This window comes from Stegastes partitus, unplaced genomic scaffold (genome assembly GCF_000690725.1).
Source record: "Stegastes partitus isolate 25-593 unplaced genomic scaffold, Stegastes_partitus-1.0.2 Scaffold116, whole genome shotgun sequence".
Lineage (NCBI taxonomy): Eukaryota > Metazoa > Chordata > Actinopteri > Pomacentridae > Stegastes > Stegastes partitus.
The window spans coordinates 349,626-377,241 of record NW_007577847.1 but is presented as its reverse complement, the minus strand read 5'-3'; the positions used below and the strand labels follow the sequence as shown (position 1 = coordinate 377,241).

Below are 27,616 nucleotides of genomic sequence, written 5' to 3'. Positions count from 1 at the left end.
CCACTGGGCCCTCAGTTCAGCTCAGTGTGACTGTTACATTATTTAATTACTATTATTTTTACTTTTGAATGAGTATATCTGTGACTGTTTCGTGTACTACCCTCATGTATTCAGTAGGTACAAATATTATTGGACTGAGACCGACCAACAAGATGGGGAAGTCAGAAAGTATTGACAGAGTATAACGTTAGCTTTGTTCTTTCCATGAGATTTGTGGACAATAACAAAAACATTGATGCCTCATCCTGCGTCCACATATTCCCAGTGCAGCTACTACAGGACCAGTACTGTGCGGTATTGTGGTTGTTTAATGCAACACCAGGTGTAAACACACGCCGTCTGAATTTAAAGTAGCTGCAGGAAAGTATTACTGCGTGTTCTTGGTAAACCTTTACTTGAAAAATACATGTTTTAAATTACATTATTTAATTGTTTGAGCGAAATTACAGTAACGGAATTCAATCAACATCCGACAGTACGATGCTAACAGACTTTAATTGCCTTCCTTTGGAAATTAAGATATTGATAAGACAGCATGGCTGAAAATATTGGCATCTGAAATCAGACAGTCAGTACCATGAAGCTGTAGAGAGAAGGGGAGTGCTTTCGCTCTAAGTCTTTTTGCAAATCAATTGGTTGATGGATAACATGTCTTTTGTGAAATGGACTGGCCTGCCTGTCTCTCACTTGAATAAATTGCTTTTGAATAGCAAAATGGCAGTTGGAACCATCTTGGATCCTCTGGACCTAGCGATTTGTAACATTATGGTTTGGTTGAAGAGTACATGCAGACCAATAATAGGTTGAACCATCCACAAATCTGAAAGTAAATGAACTCCCATTGGATTTCCCCGCCGAAAAAGCTAAAGTGCAAGCCTTGATGCAGCTAAATGGCTTTCCATAGTCACTGATTTTCAGCTTTCTCAAGATACAAAGACACACACACACACACACATTGTCCCTTCACACACAGAGCTGCCACAGCTGGCTGATGGGATAAGGGCAGACACAGGTAGGCCAGCCAGGCTCTGTGCCATGGCTCCCAGCTCCAGGGCAGTGGTCTGTCTCACAACATGGAGGACAGGGGAGCCGACAGGAGTGAGAGCCACCGCTACTATATCCCTGGGCTGTGTGGCATGGCAATCACTGCCACAGCCCTGACATAAGCCCCGGCCAAAGATGATGGCTTCGTGCCCCCTGCCGCAGACCTCTGCCTCAGCCATTCACTTCAGCCGAACACCTTCAGAGCCTCCTCCATCCGTGGCACGAGGCCCTGTATGTAGCACTTACACAATACACCTTCCACCCTGAGAATTAGACAACACGACCTGGATGAAGAAAAACACCAAGCGCAAAGTTATGCTGGTTTTTGTGGAGTCAGTGAGATGAATGAGAAACACTGAAAATTAAATGCAGCTGGATGCAGGTTTTCACGCCTTGGGCTACAAGTCTGCTGTCGGCCTCCATCCTCTTGTTCCAGACACTCACCGTCAGTGTTTCAGGCAGAGCTGAGCCTCTAGGGTACGGACCCTCTGTATGCATACTGACGAACCCATAAACAGGCCATTTATTCCCATGACATACTACACACTCATGTCTGACAGCATGTGGGTAGATTGCTCTAACAACATCTTTAGACCATCTTTGAGAAATATGTACACGTTCACCGCCCACACACTGTTAAAAAAGCCTCTTGCTATTTTAGTTATGTACAGTACACAACACAAATATATTCACTACTATGCGATAACTATGCAATGTTTTTCCTTCCTTGCCAGTGCTGGATATGGTGCACTTATCTTCTGTGGGCCAACATTTTAGTGGATAAAATGTTGCCTGTGGCTACTTCATGACACAATTGCCCATTTCAGTGAAAGCTGACCACCACCGCAGACAGGTAAAGTGCAATAGTAAACATATCAAAGCCACCGCATTGGGTTTTGTGTGCTCTCGTCCATGTGCGCAATTTGCATTCCACTTAAATATATGAATTGCCATTTATCACTCAAAATGCAAATTATAAAAACTGAATTTAAACTGTAGAAAATGAGAAACAAAGAAAAGGCATATGGAAGCTGGAATAATAATAATAATAAAAAAATGATTGGGAGATTGAGAGACACATTTTGTGGGAGCTATGAGAGAGAGAGAGGTGGGGCTGAGTGGGAGAAAAAAGGGGAAAGAGCGCTTGTAAATGCCAGCTGATTGAGTGGAGGCTGAACTGGGAAGAACAGTGAGCTATGTGTGCTAGAGAGCAGCTCTGCCACTGAGAAAAGGGGGAGAGTCAGCCAGCATGTGCATCACACACATAGCCACTGAGGAAAACACATTGAATAGGGTCCTCATAGCCAATGTTTCCTTCTTTGCTTCAGTCTCCTTGAACTGTCGCTATACTTACACTGAACTAGGAGACACTGCTGAGGAAATGACACTCGTTGTCCCTTGCAATACTCGCCAGAGAGCTCTGTGTGTGTGTGCTTTTTTTTTTTTTTGTCTTATAGTGGTTTTGTAACTAGGTCAGAATGTTGGGAAAGACATGGACCCAGCAGGCTGCGGCTGATAATGTCCTCAGCATGGCCTGCAGAGGGGAGCACGCTCAGTCATCTCATCTGTCAGCATTAATAACATGTTTGTTTGCAACACGCCAAGAGACAAGGATTGTCTGATATTGTGCAGACATGCCTGTAAAAGTACAGCAGAAGTAATGACAAAGTTCAGTTTTGTTGTGCGTACCGTGGTCCAGTGTTGATACAGTGATACACCGGGTGTGAGGTGAAGCGCCTAGGGCAAGGTTCCTATTAGCAGACGCCTGCAGCAAGAAAAAAAAAAAAAAAAGGGAGAGCCAAGTAACTGGAATGAACTAGAGACTAGCTGGGGAGTCTCTGGTAGTATTTACGTAGATGCTGCTTAGAATACAACATAGTCAAGTGTTGTTGAGCTAGTAGCCACATGCTGATCTCAATTAGGAAAACAGCATGGAGGCTAGGTGGTCAAACAAATGCATCCCCTGGCTTTTTATGGTGAGGTGTGAAAATATGATGACTAATCTACTCAATCAGACACCTGCCCTTAGGCCTTCGACGTGCGCAGCTCCGCCACAACAATAAAATCACCGACAGGTAAACCATGTAACACATCGCGGCGATGCAATGTCCAGCTGAGAAACCTGTTTCCTGGCATTCGTGGGGATGTTATTTTGAACATCCGAGCAAACCGACGGCAGCGGCCTCCCCCAGCAGGACAGCGGGCCTTGTAACACCACAACACAACCGCCCAAGTCGAGGAACACGACAAAGACATTGACCCAGCTTCCAAAGTCCCCAAATCCCAGTTGGAGCAAGCAGTCGTGGGATGTGCCAGAACAAGCCCGATCCACTGAAGCTTCACCCCGCAGCCCACAGGACACTGAATCCGCTGCCAACGTCCCGGTGCCAGATACCACAGGACACCCCCAGAGGTCCTGTGTCCATGACCTACACAATATAAGTCAGTTTGTGGCTGATCAGTGTGTCTTTCACAGGAGAGCAAACACAAGATTGAAATAAATATGTGATTAATTGTGAAATCCTACTGTGTGACTTTAGAACAATCTCCTTCTTTTTTTTTTTTTTGCTGAATTGTTCCTTCATCGTGAAACACACTAAATTTTGCAAACCACTGCGGTATAAAATAATACAAGCCCTCGCGGCTCAATTCCTACCAGATTTTGTGGGATAATAGCGTATTATAATACCTTGTGTCAATATGAGCTCCATTAGGCACCTTGTAGTGAAACGACGGACCCATCTGAATTGCCAGGTTTGGGTAAGTGCTCTCGGTGTGATGAAAAGATTAATGCGTTGTAAGTTATTATTGAATGTTGAGTAAAAAAGAAATGTCTTGTAATCATGTAAAACCGAACCCCCCCCAAAAAACCCCTGAAAGTATCACAATAGAGTCTCCGTCAAAAGAACGAATTTTTGAGTGCTTATAATTCATATGAAATTATAGAGTTAAAGCATAACCATTTATTTGAAAAACATAGTCTTTGCAATTTAAATGACACAATGAAATGGAAATCTCAATGGTGGGAGTGGCATTAACTTCACACTTACTATAGGTTTTCTCCCAATGTCCAGACACCGCATGCAATTTTTAAATAAATGCACTTTTGTTGCTTTGTAACCGAATTGACATCTGATGTATTGTTGTGACTGGGATGACACAATATCTTATCAAATGTGTTTTCATACAGATTGTTTCTTCTTTAGCATTATTTATAATTATACAACTTATTCAACACTTTATTGAACAAATGCAACAGACGTAATAGCATAAGTTTCAAATCAAACAAATAATAGCTATCCACAACACAGATGGTTCTTGAAACCCCGTCCTTAACCGGTGTCTATTGATTAGAACCTGTCTGCCTGCTTTGTCAATAGGTAATTTCATTACATGACTAATAAAATGAATCAATCAATTAAGAGCTATAATATGACAACCACTAACCTGATGGACCACAGAGCCCAATTAAATTAATCAACCACCACCCCGCTGGTCAATCTACGCGGACAAAGCTGCATTTCCTGCACTTGAGCGCACGCAGATCCCCACAAACGCACAGACGGACTTACAAAACACAGTCGAAAACCTCACAGGGAATGACTAAGCCTGGACTAAAGTAGATTATGTTGTGTTTAACATCCTCACTTCTTCACTGTGGATACTATACGGTCAATGGTTGAAAAAGACTTGCTCCCCTGCACACACAGCTCCCTGCAAGCTGAGCTCGAGAGGTTAATATTTTAGCGTTGTAGCACTTCTAGAGGGGGTAAGGCTAAGTATTACTTTGTCTTATAAATGTACAATACTGCTACAGTCTGGCGAAGTTGCTAATTAATTAATTCGGCTTATTGTTAGCGGCTATGCCAGCAGCCAAACAAGTAAGCACGCCGGCTAATGTTCGAGCGTACTTACTTTTTAGCCCGCCGAGTGCTCTCGTGTGTCTGTGAGCACTCTCGATCTTTGAAAAACTTTCAGTTCCTCTCGCAGTCGCAGAATTTAAAAATCAATTGGATCCTCAGCAAAAATCGAACCACGTGTGATGAGTTTTCTCTTGAGGAAATTCTACTCTTAACTCTTTACTTGTAATGGATTATTTTTGGAGTGTTGCTACTTTCTGAGTCTGGATACTTCATCAACACACATCCCCGGTGTCTGCTGGTGTAATGCTGTTATCTGACATTATATTCTGTTGCATCGTCCCCTTCTGGAGATTCGTCTCCCTCTGGCTTGGAGCAATGATAAGCGTTGGCAGATGTTTTCTTCTTGTTGACAGTGTTTACGCTTGTTTTATAACCTTACGGGTTATGGAATGACAAGGAAAAGGCAATTTGTTCCCCGAGTTTGTCCTTTAGATAGTGTTTCTCTCCAGAGGGTACTTTGCACATGTATCACGAGCCTGGTCCTGCTCCCAACTCATGACATGCAGCCGCTTTGTCAGGACCCCTCGGCGTCACATTTGAATGTACTGGGCACCCTTTTGGAGTCAAATTTCATTAAAAATGCTTAGAAATTAACTCAAGAAATAGAGGTCAGTAGTCACATGTTCTCTGCTGGTGTTGTCACAAGTGGTTTATGTTGTTGAAGGGTGCATTTTAAGCAAAGCTGAATCTTTTCCTAACTTTAGCCCAGGAATTTTGGTGCCTAAACTTAAAAAGAGACTTCAGTCACAAAATAAAACAAGTGGAAAAAATAATGTTATAACATGGCACACGGTTCTCAGTCTCCTCGTTGAAAGTTCTGTAACTTGGACCACATCCACTCTGAAGCTCTTTTTAAACTGGAAGAACTCCTATACATCTGTCAGGCTTAAATATTGACGTGGGTGGCACCACCTCTGAGATGCCAGCGACTTTGACAAAACGGCAGTATTTGACACCATGAGAATGAGAACAGGTTAGTAATATGGACAGCAGGCTCAAAGATGATATCTATTCACTTGAATGTAAATGCCTGGTACAGGAGCAAAAAAAAAAAAAAAGTTTTTCTAGCTTCTGGGTTCGCTTGTGCATACAGATAATCATTCCTTTAGACTCTGGGAAAGTTTCAAAAATATGAAAAATCCATAATATATATTTATATATATATATTTCATTACAGTACCAGAAGTGACCACTGCAAAAAAAGAGAGAGAGAGAAAAAAACAGGCTCACGGACCAGACTTACCATTGCCTTGGAAAAAGCCTTGCCTAAGGTGGCAGACTTTCTAGCATATTAGTCATAATTGCTTTGAGTAATGGGAGGAACTGTAATTTCTAACATTTACTTGACAGAGAACTTGACTCCACCATGAACTCAACAGTCTCGGACTACAGATTACCTGTCTTTGTGATGCAAAGACTACCAACTTTAATTTATGAAGAGTTTTTTTTTTTTTTATTCCATTAAGTGTAAGAAAAGATGAAAACTGCAGAATTTTTCTACAAACTTGTCTACTAAACACATGAAATGAATCTCAAGAGGCAACTTACAGGGTTAAAGAATAAGGCAAATGCAGAAGTGTCAAAAATGCAGTTCCTCGAATAAATGCTGGCTGCAATAGTGAGTCAGTCCCTACAGACCCATCCATCCATTATCTATACACCGCTTAATCCTCACTAGGGTCGTGGAGGGGCTGGAGCCTATCCCAGCAAGGGACACCCTGGACAGGTCGCCAGTCTATAGCAGGACTACACTTAACCAAGCACACTCACATTCACACCTATGGACAATTTAGAATCACCAAATAACCTCAACATGTTTTTGGACTGTGTGAGAGGAAGCCGGAGAACCCGGAGAGAACCCACGCTGCTCTGAGAGAACATACAAACTCCACGCAGAAAGATCGACGGGACGCGAACCGGCAACATTCTTGCTGCGAAGCAACGGTGCTAACCACCTTGCAGCCCTCCCGATAGACCCCCATGTTAAAATGTCCAACTTTACAGCAAATGTTTCCACCCTGCTACAAGAAACGGTTTTGGTGTCGATAGCTAAATCGACAACAACAACTGTGCAAGGGGTGAATTTATCTACAAATCTCCTTTTTGAATTGTATTAAGGCCTAAGGTTATACCAAATTAAGAGTTGCAGCTTTGAGTGACAGGTGGGTGCTGTGATGGAACAGTTCATGATGTTGTGTGGTTCACCTCAGTTCTGTCGCCTCCTTGTTCACTTCTAGATTAGCAGGGATTTAGGAACAGCCCGGCACTGCCAAGACGGCAACTGCCAAAACTACTCTCAAAACCTCTCTTCAGGAAACCTATTGGTGATGTCGTGCAGGGTTTGTCCATCTTTATACACGGTCTATGATCTCAGCCACAAATGGAAGGATAATGTGATTTTTTTTTTATGGTGGTGTGGTACATGTGGAAAGAAATGAGCATGCTAAAAATACATAAAAGCCACACACACACACACACACACACACACACACACACATGCACACACGATGGATCATATCACACGAGGTTACCTGCAGCTATATTAGGATATTAAGGTTCATTAAAGTGGATGGACTTTGTCATGATTCACTGATGCAATATTTTGTAAAAAAGCTCTTTAATATAAATGTGGTTGTAATCTGGATGATGAATTATCAATCATAATAAAATCTTTTTTGGATATCGATACGGTTTCATAGTTTTCACAACAAATATGTACATTTGAATTCAGATGACATCCAACCAGATATTGTGGTTCGTTATACATAATATGCGCTCTAATTTGATGTAAATACATTTGAAGGGAAACATTAGCAGAATTTAATCGTATTGTTTTCCTTCTAAACGAATCATGGTGGTTTTGGAATGAAGGCACATTGTGTGTTCTTGTAAACAATTTGCATTGTTCCTCACCAGCGACAATCTATTCGTGGTGACTCAACTGTAGACCGTCAGAGAACCTGATTTCTCGATCAAATCACGGTTTCGCTTGTGTGCAGTTGTACAAGAGCGTCCACCATCGAGCAGAAACACTAGTTCTCCACTGCTCAAGTAGTACTGGGCCATCTTCTGGACAGTTTACCGCTTGTGAAATACAAGTCTGCACATGAAATATCACTGCAGTTAAATAAAAATCCTCCTGGATCCACTTACAAAGTTAATCATTTTATAATGCACAGCGTAAGGCAATTGCCAAAAGTGGTTTTAACCTTTTAAAAGTGTTTCAAGGTGGATTTATGGCCATTAGAATTATGAACTCCCACTTGCGTCGATGTCGAACAACACATTCGGACCGTTTTTAATGAGGCGCATTCCCCTGCAGTGGAACAGCAAACAGCGGTGAATCTGATTGTGAGAGAAAATGAATTCAACCTGCAGAGGCCTATCTTCTTTCATTTCCTGTCATTTTCCATTTATTTAACCCACCCTCCCCTCCCAACCATCTTTAATATCACCATCAACCTCTGAACCGCGCTCACACACCACGACTCTTTGCTTCCCCTCTTTTGTGGTGAATCCGCCGCCGCCGCCGCCGCCGCCGCTTCCCCCTTCCCTCCGCACACCCATGCACATTCGCAAACATACATACATCCCGCTGTGCCACAATCAGTCTGCACCACCCACTGGAGCAAAAAGACAGAAAGACAAGATGTCACTCAACCCTGACCTCGCACCCAGGGGGCAAGCAGGCTCATAACTGTTGTCAGGGCAACACTGCAGGGTGTCTTTCAGGTGTCACCGGTGATGGAAAAGGTAACCCCCCGCCCACATCACTGCATCGCTGAATATGGATCGTTCCGTGTGGTTACGCTCCCACTGCTCATGGTGCCCTCCTTTCACCATTTATGCTTGAGCGACAGGAACAGGTAGCGCTCTGGATCGTTGGTGGGTGAGGTGATCGACAACTTCTCCTACCTGGGAAATGTCTGCTCTTTCTCCTTCAATAACTTTGATCAGCTGCACGAGGACAAGAGGTCTGGTTCTTCAGGCCTGAAGACCTTCCGCTGAATGACAACTGTCCTGCATAAAACTGCTTCTCTCTCTTGTACATTGGCAGGAATTTCACATGCATCTGCCTGCCTCTCAGTGAGCCAGCCAGCAAGACAGACAGCTTGGAGAATGAGGGCTGATAAACGCCCCATTAGACAGGTAATTGGCAGAGTATTCTTTAAATCTTAATTACATTTCATGTCAACAGTGATGCCATCTTGTGATAAAGAGACAGATGTTCAAAACATGAGATTTTCACCCTTTTGTGTCTCTATAAAAATACTGTATGTACATATGCACTTAGTAATTTTACTTTCTTTTTTTAAACATCTTTCCATCTTTTGCTCTTAAAATAGCTTCAGTTCTTCATGGCAGGGATTCCACAAGATCTGCAAACATTCTTTTGGGATTCTGGTCCATGATGGCTGCATTATACATAAAGATTTGCCAGTTTCACACTAATGCTGCAACTCTTTTGTTCAGCCACATCTCAAATGTGTTCTGCTGGATTTAAATCTGGTGTCTGGTGAGACAGTCGAAGTCCACTGAACATACTGTCATATTCAAAAGACCAATTTGAGATAACTTTTGCTTTGTGTTTAAATTGCGAAAATGGGCATTAGAAGGTGGTAAATTGCAATACAGGGCAGCACATGGTCAGCAACAATACTCAGATAGGCTGTGGCATCCTAACCATGACTGATTGGTATTAAGGGGCCCAAACTGTGCCAAGAAAACATTTCCCACACCATTACACCACCACCACCAGCTGTTGACACAAGGCATGGATTCATGCTGTTGACGCCAATGTTTGACCTAACCATCTGCAGCCTTAGCAAAAAAAACAAAACAAAACAAACAAAATTCATCAGACCAGACTGTGGCCGGTCTTCGCTTGTCCAGTTCTGGTGATTCTGTGCCGACTCCAGCCTTAGATTTTGGTTCTTGGCTGACAGCAGTGGAGCTCGACATGGTCTTCAGCTGCTGTGGTGATCTGAGTTGCAGTAGCTTTTCTATCAACTCGGACCAGTCGGTTCTTCTATGATCCCTCTCATCAATTTAAGCTTCTCTGTCTACAGAACTGCCAGCGACTGTGGACTGTTGTGTGTGAAAGTCCTGGGAGATCAGCAGTTTCAGAAACTCAAACCAGCCCATGTGGCACCAACAACCAAGCCACAGTCCAAATGACTGATATCATGTATTCCCCGCTGTAATGTTTGATGTGAACATTAATTGATGTGAACATTAACTGAAGCTCCTGGCCTTTATCTGCAACGCTTTTGTGACTTGCACTGTTGCCACATGATTGGCCAACTGCATAATTGCATGAAAAAGAAGGTGCAAAGGTGTTATGAATAAAGTTCTTTGTGTGTGGAGAGTTCTGCGCAAATGTTTTAGGCACTTTTCACAGGTGAGGATGCTTTCAAAAACAACGCCATGATAGTTTTTGTATCAAGTTTCATCCATCCATCCATTATCTATACACCGCTAAATCCTCACTAGGGTCGCGGGGGGCTGGAGCCTATCCAAGCTGACTCAGGGTGAAGGCAGAGGACACCCTGGACAGGTCACCAGTCTATCACAGGGCTACACTTAGAGACAACCAAGCACACTCACATTCACACCTACGGACGATTCAGTCACCAATTAACCTCAACATGTTTTTGGACTGTGTGGGAGGAAGCCGGAGAACCCGGAGAGAACCCACGCTGCACGGGGAGAACATGCAAACTCCACGCAGAAAGATTTCGGTGCCCCCGGACGCGAACCGGCAACCTTCTTGCTGCGAGGCAACAGTGCTACCAACTGCGCCACCCTGCAGCCCAAGTTTCATACAGGATCCACTAAACTATATGATGAGAACACGCTTCTAGGCACTTGCACACAGTTTTCCAAGTTACCTCATCATGAGGTTATTCCAAGTGTCTTGAACTTGCACCACTTTTAGTGTGGATCTGGGCTGTCTCATTTGCTTCTATCTCTTCATGTAATCTCAGACTCCCAGCGAGCACCAACCTGGATTTCAATGTCGATTTGAAAACTGGGTGATACTTGATCTGAAAGTCTAAGATCTCTTCTCGCCCTCCTTTCAACCTGCCAAAATGCGGTTACGGCAAAACACAAATTTGTTTAATCATTTTACTAATTGTTCGAGAAAAAGAGAGGCCGTATCGATTGGTGAGAAGGAATCTCTTCAAAGTCATATCACACTGGTCGGCAAAATGTGGTCCACCTGAAGATGCTGTTTAATGTTTCATATAAAATGTCATTAATATGGAATGAAACCAACAAGAAGGTTCAAGGACATCCTAATGGGGAGCAGTTGTATACCTTAATATAAAATAAGAAATTGTGCTTACCGCTGGAACCAATTTGAAGGCTGCTTCCAATATAAACAATATAAGCATGTTGCATCTTTACAGTAGCCGGTTAGTTGTGTAGCTTAGGGCATTGTTAGCAATAACAAGGTCATAGGTACGAGTCAATGCTTCAGCCATAGTTTGTTTTTTTTTCATATTGCTTCCCCTTGCTGGATCTTTGTTGTTGTTGCGTAGGCTCCAAAACGATGATGGATTTTTATTTGCACAATGGAAGATGAAACTATTATCCCTATGGCAAATTCAAGTGAAATATGGTCCAAATGTGAATGTACAAACAGCGTCTCTGAATACTCAGTGAAAAAGCTTTTGCGTTTGATTGTCCAGTGACCATGATGGTTTTTTAAAAGTAATTTCAATGAAAAAAAAACAAATGGGATGGATTGATGATGTTCAGATCAAGGCTCTGTGGGGGTTCTTACATTGTGATGCTGGGCTTTCTTATCGCTGAAGATGTATGGGTGGGGTAATCTGAAATGGATCAGACATCTCCCTCATGGTACTGTGTGATGGATAATAATCTTACATTGCAGTAGACAGTTAAAGGTGCAGATATGTGTGTGTTTCTGTGAAAGCACGTATGTGAGAGGAATTATATAGAAACTTAAAAACAACATATAAAAAGTAAGTCTTGCTAGAGAAAGTAAAACATGAGGGGAAAATCTGATGGACTGGCCCACATCCCCCTACGACCCCAGCGACCCAGGCCCCACCGGGAGTAGGTCACGGGGAGACAGAAGGGAAAGATGCTGTGGCGCCCAGGGCACAAGCAATATCCTCAACCCCACAGGACACCCCCCATCCCAGGCAGGCTTCCATCCACGTTACGCTTATGCTATTCTTGTACAGTTTTCTATTTTCTCTTTCCCTTTTTTTCCCCCCTGCCTTTTGTCACCTCCGCCCCCGTTTTTTTTTTTTTTTTGTTCTTTTCTCACTTTCAATTCCCTTTTCCACTCTTTTCTTTTTTTCCCCTCCTTTGTTATGTGCCTGTTTGTGTTAGATGTTCATGTGTCAGCACTCGGCTAGCGCAATGCATTAAAAGAAGCAAGGCTTGCAATATGGATTTAGCCCAGGGCAGAAGGCCAAGCGGGGCAAGGTGTGGGCACCCGTGGCCCCCCACCACAGCCACCCACAATACAGTCACCTTAGGGGGGGCGGGGTCCAGCCCACCGCAAACCACCAGAGACAGGAGGCAAGGCCAGATTTGCTTCATAAGCCTCGGGCAGCAACTGACTTAAGGTTAGGAAAAATGTACACAAAGAAGAGGGGGTGAGGGATTTGAGATGCGCATTTGAGGTCAGAATACAAGAAAACAAGAAGTGTACAGCTCAAGATCATTAAAGGTAATGGCGTTGGATCAGAACGAACATAAGCACACATCAGTAATAATAACAATCATGATCATAAGTATGACTTAAAGTGGTTATTACAGTAATAACACTTTGCAATACGAGCGTTAAAATAGACGATAAAAGGGGAAAAAAAGGGCAGGGAAGTGTTGAGGATGTTATCAAATAGCCAATAGGATCTATTAATAGGTAGGATCTATACAAATAATCGTAATAATAAGTCAGTAATGACATGTGTTGTTTTTTATAAGCAATAAATGTAATAAAAGTACAGTTTATAACAATAATAAATATGAATGTGTGTGCATAAGCATGTAGAAGATATTTTTATAGCAATGTATGTGACATCAATCTGGATTTATTCCTATTTCCTCATAGTGCAGCCGCCACTTTCTCATGAAAATGTGGGATTTTTGCCATGGATTATGTAGACTTTATGATTAAATTAATGCAATGCTTTAAATTAAGTGAGTGCTTTGACTTCAAGTTTTGATGGATACGAATATAAACATCCAAAGTGGCTGGAACCTTTGCACAGCACTGAAAAAAAACACAAACAAAAACCAACAGAGTGAAGTGAGTGAATTAAATCCTGGCAAAACAGAGTCTACCGTATAGGACAGCGTGCCATGATGGATACTCCAAACTTCACACTGTTGTTTACAACTGTTTTCTATAAAGAAACTGCAATTCACTGTTGTTACAATGGCTGCAGCAGCCATTTGTAATAACGCAACAAATGGCCCAACAAATAACATATTTTTGCCCTTTTGTTTGGCTGAAGGAATAAGCACAGGTTGGAACAAGAAAAAGAACATTCATATGCCCTTTTCATACCTGACAGATTCTCCATTTGCAGTAGCCCGCCATAACACACATTGAGCGTTAATGAATAAACTCCAATCCACGCGCTGGTTCCCTTACCGCAATTTACTATTGTTATAATGACTGAAATAGCCATTCTGGCAAAGGAACAAAGTGCCACGTAGCAGCCAAATTCCATACAGCTGCATAAAAGGGTCAAAGGTTTGCCAGGCTTTTCAACAATTTCACACTGTAGATGAAACCAAACTAATGACTGTCTAATAACCTTCCCTGGGGACTCAGACATACACACAGCACGGCGCAGATAAAGATTTACCGTACAGTTCAGGTTTGACTCTTGTTAAAACAACAAGACCGATTGCAGGAGGGAATGCAATAAGGCTTACAGAGCCTGGAGTGGATCTAACGTAACAGAGGGCCCGCGCTTTTCATTTTCCTCATTCAGATTTTAGTCATTTCCTGAAATTAGTGAAGTGAATAGAATCGAGTGAAAGGCGCTGCGCGAAAATGGAATGCTGTGAATGCGTGGAAAGTGGCTGCTTTGTTTTTGAGTGTATACCTAACACATGGGAGCACCCTGAGCAATGAAGGTGTAAGGCAGTGGAGCTCATCTTCATTTTGACAGCTTCCCCTCTGGTGGTAATGACATTAAGTGATGTGAGTCAATCTAGCGTGTTGCTATTTCCTGGTTCCTACATTGAGAATCTTCCTGATTGGCCTCATGCTGTACTAGAAAAGCTTTAAAGTTTGTTGATGCAGTTGATGGTGAAATTGATTGAAATTGATTGGGCTAATGCAAACGCCAAGCAATAACAAACTACTCAGTTTTAAACTTGAGAGACCAAAAAAAAAAAAAAAGAGAGATGGGGCTTTCTTTCCAAAGTCCACATATCAGGATAGAAGACAGACCCAAAGGACATTTGCCTAGTCAACTTTGGATTCCTCCCGTCATTTACCTAATCCTGATGTTCACACTCCAGTGGTGTGAATTGAGGGACAAGGAGACGGGTGATGAGAGGATGAGAGACAGAGAGAGACCAGGGTTGTGATGGCTGTCTGTGGATGGTCCCAGGAGTGCGAGGAGGGCTGGGGCTGGCTGGACCAGGCTGGCCAGAAGCTAGAGCATGCCTGACAAGCCGAATCGGAGCCACTGACACATCTCCGAGTCTGAGCACTGACTCAAGTGGACACTACAGGATGCAACGCAGCTAGAATCTCAAACACAGTCATCCAGGCAGGGCCATTTGAATGACATTACTGTGGGTTCTACAAAGTGTCCTAAATACATTGAGAAAGAAAGTCTGACCTTCTAAAATGATCCAGGAATTAAATCTTTACTTCTAACAAATCATGTTAGGATTTTAAAAAAAAGTGTCTTCTTTGATTTAAAAAACTGTAGGTTGGTTTTTTTCTTTACTTTTTTTCCTGGAGTGTGACTGATTCGCATAAGTAATATTTATATGACAGAGCTAGAGGACTGCACTGGGACTGGGATCCCACGGGATCCTACGCAAATCTCATGGGAGAGGGTGTTTTTTTTTTTTAGTTGCTGCAGGCAGTCAAAAGATAAACTACTGGTCCCAGGATTTAGCACTAACCAAAAGAACTTTAACAAATAAAGTTGGAAAGAAGATTACAGTGGGTTTTTACAATACGAAAGCCAAGCAAGGCAAGGCTGACATGTAGATAAATTACCCAGTCATCACTGACACGGATGGAAAAAAAAAACCAACGTTGTTGCGACAAATGTGCAAACTGCTGATGCGCTACAAGCACAAATCTGACACCTCTGGGTTGAGGCGACATCGACTGCGTTTTCCCAGGTCAACGTAAGCTCTCTTCTATTAAACAAGAAAGTAAAGAGGCATGTAAAAAAAAACTGTACTTACTAACCTGGCATACCAAATTCTTAAAGATGTAAATATAAGTTTGCGACGTTATGACTGATAGATGTGCATTCATTGATGCTACACAGTTAAAAAACTGTTTTCATTGCAGGCTGGGCGAGGACATATAATCAATGGAAATCTAAATTGTGCAGGCACGAATGCTTGCAGGTGCAGGCGAAAGCAGAACACCCACTTCATGTAATGGCCGGCAAAGTTCAGGAATCCAGCAGGATTTTGAAAACGGTCCTGTGCAGGGCTCAAAGATGAAACACACACGTAACCTGTTAAAAAACAAGCAGCATAAATTAAACCCACACAGCAACACTGTTATGTTTTAGAAAACCAAAAATGTTGAAACTGTTTTTCTCTAAATGGTACTGACATAAATGTCCTCATCTAAAACTCTTCACTTAAGTCTGGGCTACTTTCAAAGATGCCTTCATGTAATTTCACCGACAAAAAGTATACACGTCTTTGCAGCAAACACAACTACTTTGGTCTACAATGCAAAAATACATCAGTTTCACACGGCTGTAAAATTGTGAAGATGTGTTTTTTAGCCTCTTCTTTTGCATTGGCTTGTGTCCATGTCATGTGACTCGTGATACACAACTTTTTTTAGCTTTACACACGAAGAGCAACAAAGTCCACAGTAACAGGTGGTGAACAGGGATGGTGGTGAGATTATTCAAATCATTTTCACCCAGAACTGAGTCCATATCTTGTGCTGGACTGTTGTTTAGCAGCGTTTTCACTGCTTTTATTTATGCTGCTGTTTTCGGTTCCTTTTTTTTTGTTGCTTTTGTTTATGCTTCAAAACTACTTTGCTAAATGTAGGCTGCAAAACTATTTGGTTCCATTGAGAAGAAAGATCATCTTTTGGATTCAAACACACTCGTATGAACAGTTTTTAGTCACTGTTTGCTTTTGTTTTCAGTCGGTATTTTTAGTCACTGTGTTCACATTTTCACTCACTGTTTACACTAAAACAAACACTTGGTGAAGTTTAGGCACCAGAAATAATTGGTTTGTGAAAAGCTCATGGTTTGGAATCAGACATACCCATGCAATCACAAAGCTGTGTTTGGTTGGAACAACACACACTCTCACCACTGACCGTAGGGAGACATGGCATTGCGGTTCGTGTCGTGGGGCACGCTTGGGTTGGGCCGCCCGGGCGGGGTGGCGTCGCATGCCCTGTGGGGTGGGGGGGCCGGGGCCCGGCCTGCCCCGGCCCGGCCAGGGGAGTGGCGTCCCGCGGTGGGGTGGGGCGCCCTCCGCTGGGCGTGGGGCCGGCCCCCCCGGCGGCGGCCCGGCACGGGCCCCCGTTTTGGGGGCCCCCCCTCTTGGGACACTGTGGCTCTAAACTCTAACCTCTCTAGTGTATAAGGGTCTCTGTGTGATTTTATGTGAATTTTAAGAGTGTAATACATATGATATTATATATATATATGTTGTAGGAATGTAAAAAGAATTTAAAAGCCTGGTGTGTCTTTAACCTTCCTTTAAAAACATCGACAGTCTCTGCAGTCCTGAGGCTGTCTGATGCTGGACTAATGTGCATATCTGGCCAGTGACGGATGACAAAAGCAATCATTTTAGTTTATATTAGCTAAAGAACCAACTTTTTCTTCATGTTCTTCTTCTATAGCAGACAGCTGACCCAGAGACCAGTATGTTGCGTGTTCATACCTGTTTTTTCAGCATCTTAGTTAATGATGTTTCCAGTTAAGGTAATAAAGCAAAACATGTATTGCTGACAGGAAGGATTTTTCTTTCTTTTTATATCCTTTGCCAGTGTTCTCATGAAGGGTCTTGTTTATTTGTTCGTAGTTTCTTGTAAAACTTTAAGTCCGGCATCTCACACTGCGCTCGTTGGTGGGTGTAGTCTAGACAATATCCCTTTTGATCCAATGTAGTAGGCAAAAGGATGGAAAAAAAAAGGAAAAACAACAACCACAACCTCCGCAAACATCTCAAAAGTCTTTGGGAAAATCACTTCTTATCGTCCTTTTCTTGCCGATTCAAGTTTCTTTTTTTATACATCAGAGAAAGTTTGGTTTAACCCGCGGAGTGCAAATTGCTCTCACTCACTTTGCACTACTACTCTTCCACCTGGTATCCCTGCGCTTCAATCTCTGGAAACATCTTTTCTGAGATGGGCTTGTGCTGGGAGATTCATTTGGGCCTGGAATTGCACACATCACCGCAATATTGAATCTAACCAAGCCAGACTGCAGCAAAAGGACATTTGGACTGGGTGAAATTGGATATTCTAGTAGTTCAATAAGTTTGAGGCCAGAACTGGATGGAAGCAAAGGCAATTATTCATGTTCAACAGTGAAGTTGGCCAAAGTCTGAATTACCTTTGAATAAAACAGCATATTTGAATGCTCTCATCGCCGCTATCAGTAGAGCTGATGAAGCCTCTCGGATGAAAGGCCTTTAAAAACAAGCAAGTCCATCTGTTGGAGAACTTTTACTTCTTCGTATCCTATGACATGCATGATTGAGACTATTCACAGGCGCTATTTCTGTCCCGCTGTTTTCCTACCGGGGCCCCCTCGATTTTACTGCCTCCCATGGGTGAGAATCATCTTTCCTCGGCAGCATTTCTAAATAGAGAAATTGTTTGTTAGAAAAGGTCAACACTGTTAATTATACACCTCGCACGGATGCATGTCCCAGTGAGATTGAAGCCGGTTGTTCATAAACTCCCCGCGAACAGAATGGACAGGTTTGAATCTTTAATGTTGCCATTACTGTTCTTTGAAGCATGCTCTCTGAAACGATTTGAGCATGATCATTTCTAACTTACGCAGGGAGAAATTTCAAGTCTATTAGGCGTGAAAGTACAAGGCCCTTAGACAGTGGCTCTTGAAGAGAAATTAGAATGTGAGGAGTGTAATTTTGACCACATTTCACAGTTCTTTTGCCTTTGTTTAAATTGCATTTGTTTAATAGACTTAAATAATTCAAGCTTTGAATTCAGCTTCATATCTCTGACAGGCAGGCCCGTTCTAATTACAGACCATATATTTTATTGTGATTACAAATTCAGGCAAGAGAGAAAGAAATAAAGGAAACTTTTTCTCTACAACTGTCGCCGACGATTCTCGAGATGAGCGAAAAGATGAGTAATCGGAAAAGATTCTCATTTACATGGGGGCTTGTTGTTGCCAATCACTCGGGGAGCCGCCCTACGAGGCCGCTTTTTGAAGACCGGAAAGAAAAAAAAAAAAAAGAGAAAAACACCTATCACATTTCTAATGAGCGCCAAGATCATTAGCATTAGTGAAAAGAGCAAAATCACTTCCTTCACTTTGATGAGATATTTTTTCTTTAAAAAAAAAAAAAAAAAGTCTTGATTGTGATCATTTCAGAGAAGATTGGATCTCGTTTTTCCAAATGCCAGATTGCGTCTCATCATCGCCAGTGTTGTCCACAGTTCTGGCGACTAATGACAACTGATTCATGGGTGATGCATCAGGATAAGAAGCGGAAGATTTGGCCCATTTTTACCCCCTCCCTCCCCCGCACGTTACGCAAGCACATAATGCAATCTATATGATTTAATGGAACGCAAGATAAAACACTGAATCAAAAAAGATGCATTGCTCTGCGCGCTAATGGAATATGTAAGTGAATCCTGAAATGTCGAACTGTATCTTTAGTGCACTTACCAGGAGCTGAGTGAGTTGGCTGATATTATTTGTTTGCTCTCAGAGTGATCTGAGGCTGGGCTGCTGCGCTGTGGGGATGGAGCTTGATGGACGTTGAGAGGTGCTTGGCTGTGGCCTACTGTAGTGGCTGATCTGTCTGGGATCAATAGCAGCTAATTACAGCCCACATTGATCCAGAAGGCTCACTAATTTAGAGTCAAGCCCAGGCCCTCTCCATACAGAGCTCAGTGAAGCAACTCCAATCCCAGCCCTCTGGCCCTCCAAACATCTTACTCAGCACTCAGCAGCTCATTATCTCCGAGGAGCAACTAGTGGGGCATTTGTCTGTCTCCTGGGATCAGCTGCAATACTGGAAGACTGGGTACCTGTATGGGATGTTATAGATTTTTCAGCTGTCACCTTTATCTGCATTTTTTTTTTTTTCATCCGATGTTCTTTCAGGTAATTTGGAGCAGGGCCACCAAAACGAATGTTAAAATGTTTACTCTGCTTCATCCTGCGTTAGCCGTTAAAGCCGCGCATCCGCTTCTGAGCGAATAAATGAACAAATCCTGTGACCCTCACCTTCCTTTATTTGCTCTTTTGTTGAACGCAGAGTTACATCTTAATGCAATTTAAGTTTCTTATGGCCAACACTCCAGCGACTGAGCAACGGATAGCGAGAGGTCATATGGTAAACAAATTGCCATTTAAATTGACTTAAACCCTGCTGACTGTCTGAATTCTATCCAATAAGCCTGAAGAATGTTTTCTGGTTATGTTCTAAAAGAAAACTTTTAACTCAGAGCTCCTCTTTCAAACCATCTGGATGAGCCGTACGGTGGCATTACATCCATTTGGCTTCCTGTTGCAGTGTGCATGTATGTGCACATGTTTGGGCTTGTGTGTCTCTAAGATCAAGGCCAAAATCTTTTCATCCTCTGCCCTCCTGCAAGCAAGCTTTGATCTGACATTTGAATGTTGCACCTTCTGTTCTTCCACCGTTGTGTCCTCGCACACCTAAATCTTCGCTGCAGCTGCCTTTGGGATGTTTGGTGTAAGTTTGGTGCGGTTTTTTTTTGGAAAGGTGTTTTGAGGTCAGTGACCCATCCTGACCCCACCTGAGGAGCACAAATAGAGGAAGGTAAGCAAGTGGAAAATAGTAGAGCTCACAAATTCACCATCATCTCTCACACAGGGCAGACGTGGGCAGTCTAACCATGTTAGATGCATCTGTCCTTCAGCATGTGACCTCTGCTTCACAATAGCATCCAGCTCAGACTAAGCTCTGTTTTTACCATTCCATCTTAGCACTTTCAACACTATTCAACTCCACAAGATTGCCTCGCTCTGCAGCTATTATAGCACATCGGCACTCTTCCAGATTGAGCGTTTTCACTCACACACACCTATCCCTCTCCTCTCCTGTTTTTCATCCGTCTCACCCCATTTCCGTCTCTTGCTCCAATTGCCGGATCACCCCAGGCTCTCCTAAAAGTCCACATTCACAGCAGCTAAATTCAGCTGAAGGGGAGCTGGGGGTGTAATTGCTTTTTGTACTGTAGTGTGGTCACCTAATAGCACCGGTAAGCACATGCATGCACGCAAGCAAGCGCACAAATGAACACACATCAAAAGGCCTAAATTTACTCTCTCAGATAGGTGTACACACAAAATACCATTATAGGAAAAAGGTTGTCATTATTTTGGTAAGGGCTTAAGTGTCTCTTACCCTGCTGTGCCAGACGGAAGCAGAAATGGGAGTCGGTGCTAATAGCATGTGATGAATAGGCCACGCAAAGCACTTTTAATTCCTTGTGGATTTTTTAAATATGCATTCACCTCAAGTGGTCTTGATAGAAGAATCATTTGTAGCCTAAAGGTTGGGAAGGTTTTGGAAAAGGTACCACTATGTATTCTGAGATTGTTTTTAGGGGGTATAGATAAAGAGAAAAGAAAAAAAAAAAAGTGCACAGGCTGCATTTTACTTTGGTAACAGATCCATTAATGAGGTAAGGCAAAAAAATATAGTATGTGAGTCCATTGGATTGCTCTCATCTCAGGAGAGCCGGGGTTGAGAAAAAGGTCAAATGAGTCTCACTCCCAGAGCTCTGCACTATCAGGGACAATGATAAAGTTTCCAAGTATAGCTCTCTCTCTCACACACAGTTTGCACAAAAAAGCCAAAACCATGCTCGTACCAGTAAAATACACACAGACGGCAGCGAAAAGAAACTCAAACCTCATGAGCATAATTGAAATGCTTTACGTTTGGCAAAGTTTTCCTCCACTGTGCAGATACTGGAATTTATTTGTGTGAGGTAGCGGACAGATTTTTTTTTTCTTTATATGCAGAGCAGCTTTTTTTAAAAATGTACATTAACACAATGCCATTGGTGTGTTAACTTATGCATGTGCAGGAATTCGCTTGTGTATGTGGATACGAGGTTTCACCAGTGTGAGCGAGAGATGAGAGTTGAGAGGAAGTTTACACCGTGTCCCTCAGGCCACCCCGTAAGAATCCTTTCCATAACGTTAAGTCCTGTGTTTCCGGTGCCGTAAATTGCACAATGTCAACAAACAATATGAGGCATTGTTTCCGCTGAAGTTACTGAGAGAAGATTAAAAAAAACTATATTTGACATTATGGACTCTTTCGAGCACAGCGCTTTCTTACATGTCTGGGTTCTTTGTCGGTACAATGACATAAAAAGGATATTTTTTGCCAATTTTAAAATGCTAGAAAATGTAATACAAGCGAATGCAGGACAAAATAATGTTTGAATATACACCGGTATGGACTTTAAAAAAAAGAGCTGAATTTGTGAATTACTGTTTCAGATTTTACATTTCTCCCACCATTAGTCTCTTGTTGGTAAAAGCATCCCCACAATTATAAATAACCTCTGTGATTTTGTAGTACACCTACACAGATCGTGCACTATACACTGTAGCGTTGCATTGTATTCCAACACTACATAATATTCTGCCATCAAAACTGCACTGTACCCCATTTTATTCAGATCGGGACTTTAAGAATGACCGTGTTTTAATAGAAGCTGTATTTCCTAGCGGGGCAGGACTATATGAGCCAGTTTTGTGCCGTCTGCAGGTGTGCACATGGCTCTATACATAGAATAGGTATACATAGATCTGCTATGTAGTCGGTGCCATTGCTTGTCATATCGAACACAGAAAAACAGAACTCATGTGGATGCAGGGTGCGGCTGCAGGGTGGCGCAGTGGGTAGCACTGTTGCCTCGCAGCAAGAAGGTCGCTGGTTTGCGTCCGGTGGAGGCACCGGAATCTTTCTGTGTGTGGAGTTTGCATGTTCTCCCCGTGCAGTGTGGGTTCTCTCCGGGTTCTCCTCCCACAAGGTCCAAAAACATGTTGAGGTTAATTGGTGATTCTAAATTGTCTGTAGGTGTGAATGTGAGTGTGCTTGGTTGTCTGTCTCTAAGTGTGGCCCTGTGATAGACTGGTGACCTGTCCAGGGTGTCCCCTGCCTTCATCCTGAGTCAGCTGGGATAGACTCCATCCCCCCACGACCCTAGTGAGGATTAAGTGGTGTATAGATGATGGATGGATGTGGATGTTTCTGAAAGGCTGTGACTTATCATTTTTTTGTTTAAGCATCTACTTAAGCAACAGTAATTATACCTAAAGTGTGTTGAACACAGTGGACAGGCTATCTGGAGAATTTGGAACTGCCCGCTGTGTTTGGACATGTTCAAATCAATGCACCTCCAAAGCCTGGCAGCAACTACCAACTTTACAACCTTTAAATTGTGAATCATAAAGGTGCAGATGACAGCAAACCTCCTGGCACAGTTTCTCCTCAACATTGTTTTAGGCCTCGTTTGTTTTCCTGGTGTGCACGAGTATTCAGCTTTCAGTTAAGACTAATACGTGCGGTCATATATATAATTTGGGCTGCGAGTGGACATCTGCAGAAGACTTCCCGCGGAGCCTCGCAGACTTGGACGGATGACGAGATTTACGCCACGCGTAAAATTTGCGGACACGTGTCTCCGGAAAAGCATGAATCGGCCGTATGCGAGTGCGGCAGTCTGCTTCCGCTCCCTGCAGGCTTTAGCGAGCGTGCCAAGCGTTTTCTTTTTCTGTCATATGCATGCTGCATCAGCTTTCACAGTGACTACATGAGAGGCACGGCTGCAAATAGAAGTACTCTCGCCGGCCGTCCACGACTTATCGACAAAGCAGACGCACCAAGCTAAATATGGCATGTTTTCGCTTACATAGCTGACAGTCAGAGCGGGCCCACACACACACACACACATCACAAAGCCTGTCTGTTTTTTTTTACAAAGATCTTTACAGCAAACGCAGACCAAGGGGGCCAACAAATCCAAAGCATCTCGCCAACAGACCTGCCAACTTGTTCAAAGGGATCACAGAGCGAAAGATTAGCAAATGTGATAGATAACATAATTACATCACGTCTGCAGATATAAGGCAAACCAGCGAAGCGTGTTCACCATTAAAGTTTGATGAAGTAGTCACTGTACCTGGTTATATCTTTTTTTTTTTTTTAGCAGACTTTCCAATGTGACACACACCTCTGCAAACAAATGCAATGTTCACGCCGGTAACGTTAACTTAACCTACGTCGCAAGCTGTTAAAACAACAGGTGCAACAACACCAGTAATAAGCAACTGCCAACTGAATTCCTGCAAAAGAATGAAAGTGTGTGATTAAAATTTTCACTAAAGCGCTGCTCCCACTCATCTCGGCAAGAATTTACCCTTTTCTAAGCAGCAGTGTGTAAAGAGCTGATCTTAATTAAGAGTTCCTCCAGTCCTGGTTGGATATTAAAATGCATGAACCCACTGTGGTACAATAATTCACTCCTGTTGTTTTATGGCTTTTTTTTCCCCCCTCCTCACATCCTCCGCTGCCTCGCAAAGATATTGTCAAAATGTATTTTTCCTTTTATTAAATTAATAAAAAAACAACTCATTTTAAGCGCCGTCTATGAAACTATAACTTTTTCTGATGTTTTACGTTTTTCCTGAGGTATCGATTGTAAGATTTTTAAGACAGTATCACATCGAAGGCGAACCATTGGTCTTGTGACAACACTAACACACCGATGCATCATTTTTAAAACACGTGCATGCATGCATGTAATTACAGACATTTGTTAAAGTCAGCACCACTTAAAAACATTACAGTTCCCTTTTGTTCTTGGCTAAACTCTGACTCACCCACCGGTGCCTGCTCCTGCTCGTCTCCTTCCACCTCTCCTAATGTTGCCCTTTTCTCCATCTTTGAGTAAATGTGCACAAATGTTGATTGAAGTCAGCGCCATTAACTTCAATTTTTATGACCCGAAGCCAGGCTGTGTCCAACCTGTGCTTAACCCGAGGTGGATGACACGCATTAACCCTTTCTAATTGACCACCGGCGTGAGTTTAACCTGCATTACGGTCTGAAATGAGTATAAATAACCCGTGACTCAAATGTTTTTTGGTTCCAAAACCCATCTATTTTCCAGGCAGGTCTTCTTGTATGGCAGGATGTTGTAACAATCATGCTAATGGAACTGTCTCATTTTAATGCATGTGCTAATGTATTTCTGAATCATTGTTTTCCTCCACTCCACGGACACAGCACGTTTTACAACTTCTTGAAAACATGTTAAATTAGTAAACAGGTAAACAAAGTGCCTGCACTTGCCGATCTCTCCATCGTCTCATCTGAAATGTTATTTTGGGTGCTTTTCAAGTACTGTTTTTTCTCAATCATACTTCCTCCCTCAAAAACATCTTCGTCCACGAATGAGGACGCTTTTTTTTTTTTTTCCCCTCGCGATGCCATTTCGGCAGGAGGAGCTCGAGACAATGGAGTATATTTCCACATGAAAGGCTGGGGACAGAAAAGGAGCAGGAGGATGTACAGAGTACTGTGCCCTTCATTCGCGTTACCATGGGGATTAACTGTACTGCACCCTCCAGGACTCTAATTGGCTGAAGAGGGTTCCATTTGGCCTCTTAGAGTCCCACTCACGGGTTCTTTCCATCGCATGTTCCATCTAGGCACTTCACAGTCCCATTCACATGAAAAATAAAGATCTTGGATGCACTGATAAAACACTTTGAGGACAACTTTTTTTTTTTCTAAAAATCTCTTGTCACTCATACACTGCGCTGTATCTCGGCCAGCATCTTCAAGGGCCACTTTACCATCCGCACAGAAAATGAACTTGCACCCAAGAAAATTTTCCCACCAAACAACTGAGCTAAAAAAAAAAAAAAATGAAGGGAGGAGAAACCTGATGCAAAAGGTCAATCAAGACATTCTGAGGCACCGGTCAATGCTACAAAAGGCATTCAGATAAAGTGTTTGATGATACAATCACTTCTTCTCCATTTTTTTATTTACGCCCGCCCACACTCATCCACACACTGCTTTTCAAATTATATTCACAAAAGGTTATTTCACCAAATCCGCGCACATAGCCCTTTTCCGTTATCAAGATGAACTACTGATGTGCCTCGGCGCAGAAGACAAATGTGCAAAGTCAGACGGCACTCTGCCTGTCTGCAAAAGAATGCCCTCCGTCAGACAAACGCGCTTATCTCAGATGTATTCTCACAAACTTCCGCGCGCTGACAAAGAAGTGCAACTTTAAGCTCGAGTTTTGCTTGACACATGTCAAAATATTACGGAGAAGCGGTGCCGAGTGTTGACATCACCCCGTTGTAAGACCTTTTATCATGTTTACACCAGAGGTAAGGGAATTCAAAGTCACTGTATTTAATTTTACTCTGACTTTGAGGGCTGTTTCTATTTTGCCTTTTCTTGTCCTTCAGGGTAATATCTGCAGCGTTCCTCATGCATTCAATCAGCGATTAGTGTGTGTCAGTTCTCTCTGTGTTATGACATTCTCCATGACAAACACACACAGAGTATCTGCTCGCAGTACCTACAATCTGGATGATTCACTGTTTCATAGCGGATCTAATTAAATGTTGGGCACCAGCTGTCTGTCTTTCTTTTCCTTCGTCTGTTGGTTTTTTTTTTTTCTTTCAATTTTTTAGGCATGCAGGCCTCATGGCTGAGGAGATGGGGATGTCGGGCTGTTGGATGGTAATGCTTTGTATCCACAGGCGTGTTTTTGTACTCAAGGGGTTGTGCTACTTAATGGGCATACGATTTAGGCAGTGTCACGAGGTAACCAATACGAGCTCCGACAGTTCATTCGTGGTCTGTCTGGCCTTGGAACTGGAACATAATGGCGGCTTGTTGAGACTGAAACAGCTGACCAGAATATGTTTCTGAAAAGAAAAAGGCCATGCAGTTGCAGAATCTATTTCATAACAGATCGATAAGGGTTACTTTTTATAGGTTTGAAGGGGCGTTAAGTGACAGCGCCTGATTTGCAACAGGTAGCCTGATCTCAACTTGATTGCAAATCAAAGAGTCGGCAATAAGATGCCAAATTTCTTGAAATACAACGCAGCAGAATGCACTGAACTGCTGCTTGCACCATAGAAATGACAGTTCACTGGTCTGCTAATTTGGTCCCTGAACTTCTGAACATCTCTGGTCCCCACTCCTACCGAATTTGGTGTTCCTTTAGTTGTTTATTGATCCAGTCAGAGCCGGCCCTAGGCATAGGCATTATAGGCAAATGCTAAGGGCGCCGACATCCACGGGGGGCGCCACAAGCTTACCCGGCTAACTGACATGTATTCAGGCAAGTATTTATCAACAGGCGGTGATGCAGTTTCTCTACCTGTAACAGCAAAGACGGTACGTTAGCGTCTTAGCCGCTAACGTTAGCAGCGAAGACGTTAGCGTCTTAGCTGCTGACGTTCGCAGTAAAGACGTTACACTAGCATCTTAGCTGCTAACGTTAGCAGCGAAGACGTTACCGAAAACGTTAGCGTCTTAGCTGCTAACGTTCGAAACAAAGACGTTACGTTAGCGTCTTAGCTGCTAACGTTAGCAGCAAAGATGCTAGCTGCTAACGTTAGCAGCTAAGACTGTTAGACGCCGTCTGAAGACGACGGTAGAGGACCTGCATCGGCGCTTGTGGTTAAATATTTGCCTGAATACACGTCAGTTCGCCAGGGAGTGTCACAAAGACTTGTTTCTTCAGTTTCATTTAGTGTGTTGTTTGTACTTAAATAAAAGCTTGAATACATGCATACAGTTTGTGTTACTGTATGAAAATTAGGAGTGAAATTCACTGTGATGCTAGGGGGCGCAATCTACAATCTTGCCTAGGGCACCAAATTGGTCAGGGCCGGCCCTGGATCCAGTCAAACATCTACATGATGGATTGACACAAACATTTCTACAAGCGTTCATGGTGCCCATTAAATTAATCATTCTGCCGTTTCTTCTGGTGCTTCTCACAAAGTTCACATTTGTAGTTTTGAGGGAGAAGCGTCATCCCCTTCTGGACTGTTGACATGAAACTCAGTGCATGCATTGGGGTTATCTGCTAACCTCCAGCTCCATCATCAGGTCACTTAAAAATGAATCTAAAGCTTTAATTAAAGAAATTAGTTTCTCTCTCCAAT

At 42.8% G+C, this 27,616-nt stretch overlaps 1 long non-coding RNA gene across 1 annotated transcript in view; it reads left to right on the top strand.

Moving 5' to 3' along the window:
* The first annotated feature begins 12,325 nt into the window (after positions 1 to 12,325).
* The window catches only part of LOC103354684 (uncharacterized), a 17,611-nt gene continuing 2,320 nt past the window's right edge, over positions 12,326 to 27,616 (top strand). The window contains exons 1-2 of the long non-coding RNA XR_520057.1: positions 12,326 to 12,337; positions 19,596 to 19,601. This is a non-coding gene — a long non-coding RNA (uncharacterized LOC103354684). The remainder of the gene's footprint in view (positions 12,338 to 19,595; positions 19,602 to 27,616) is intronic.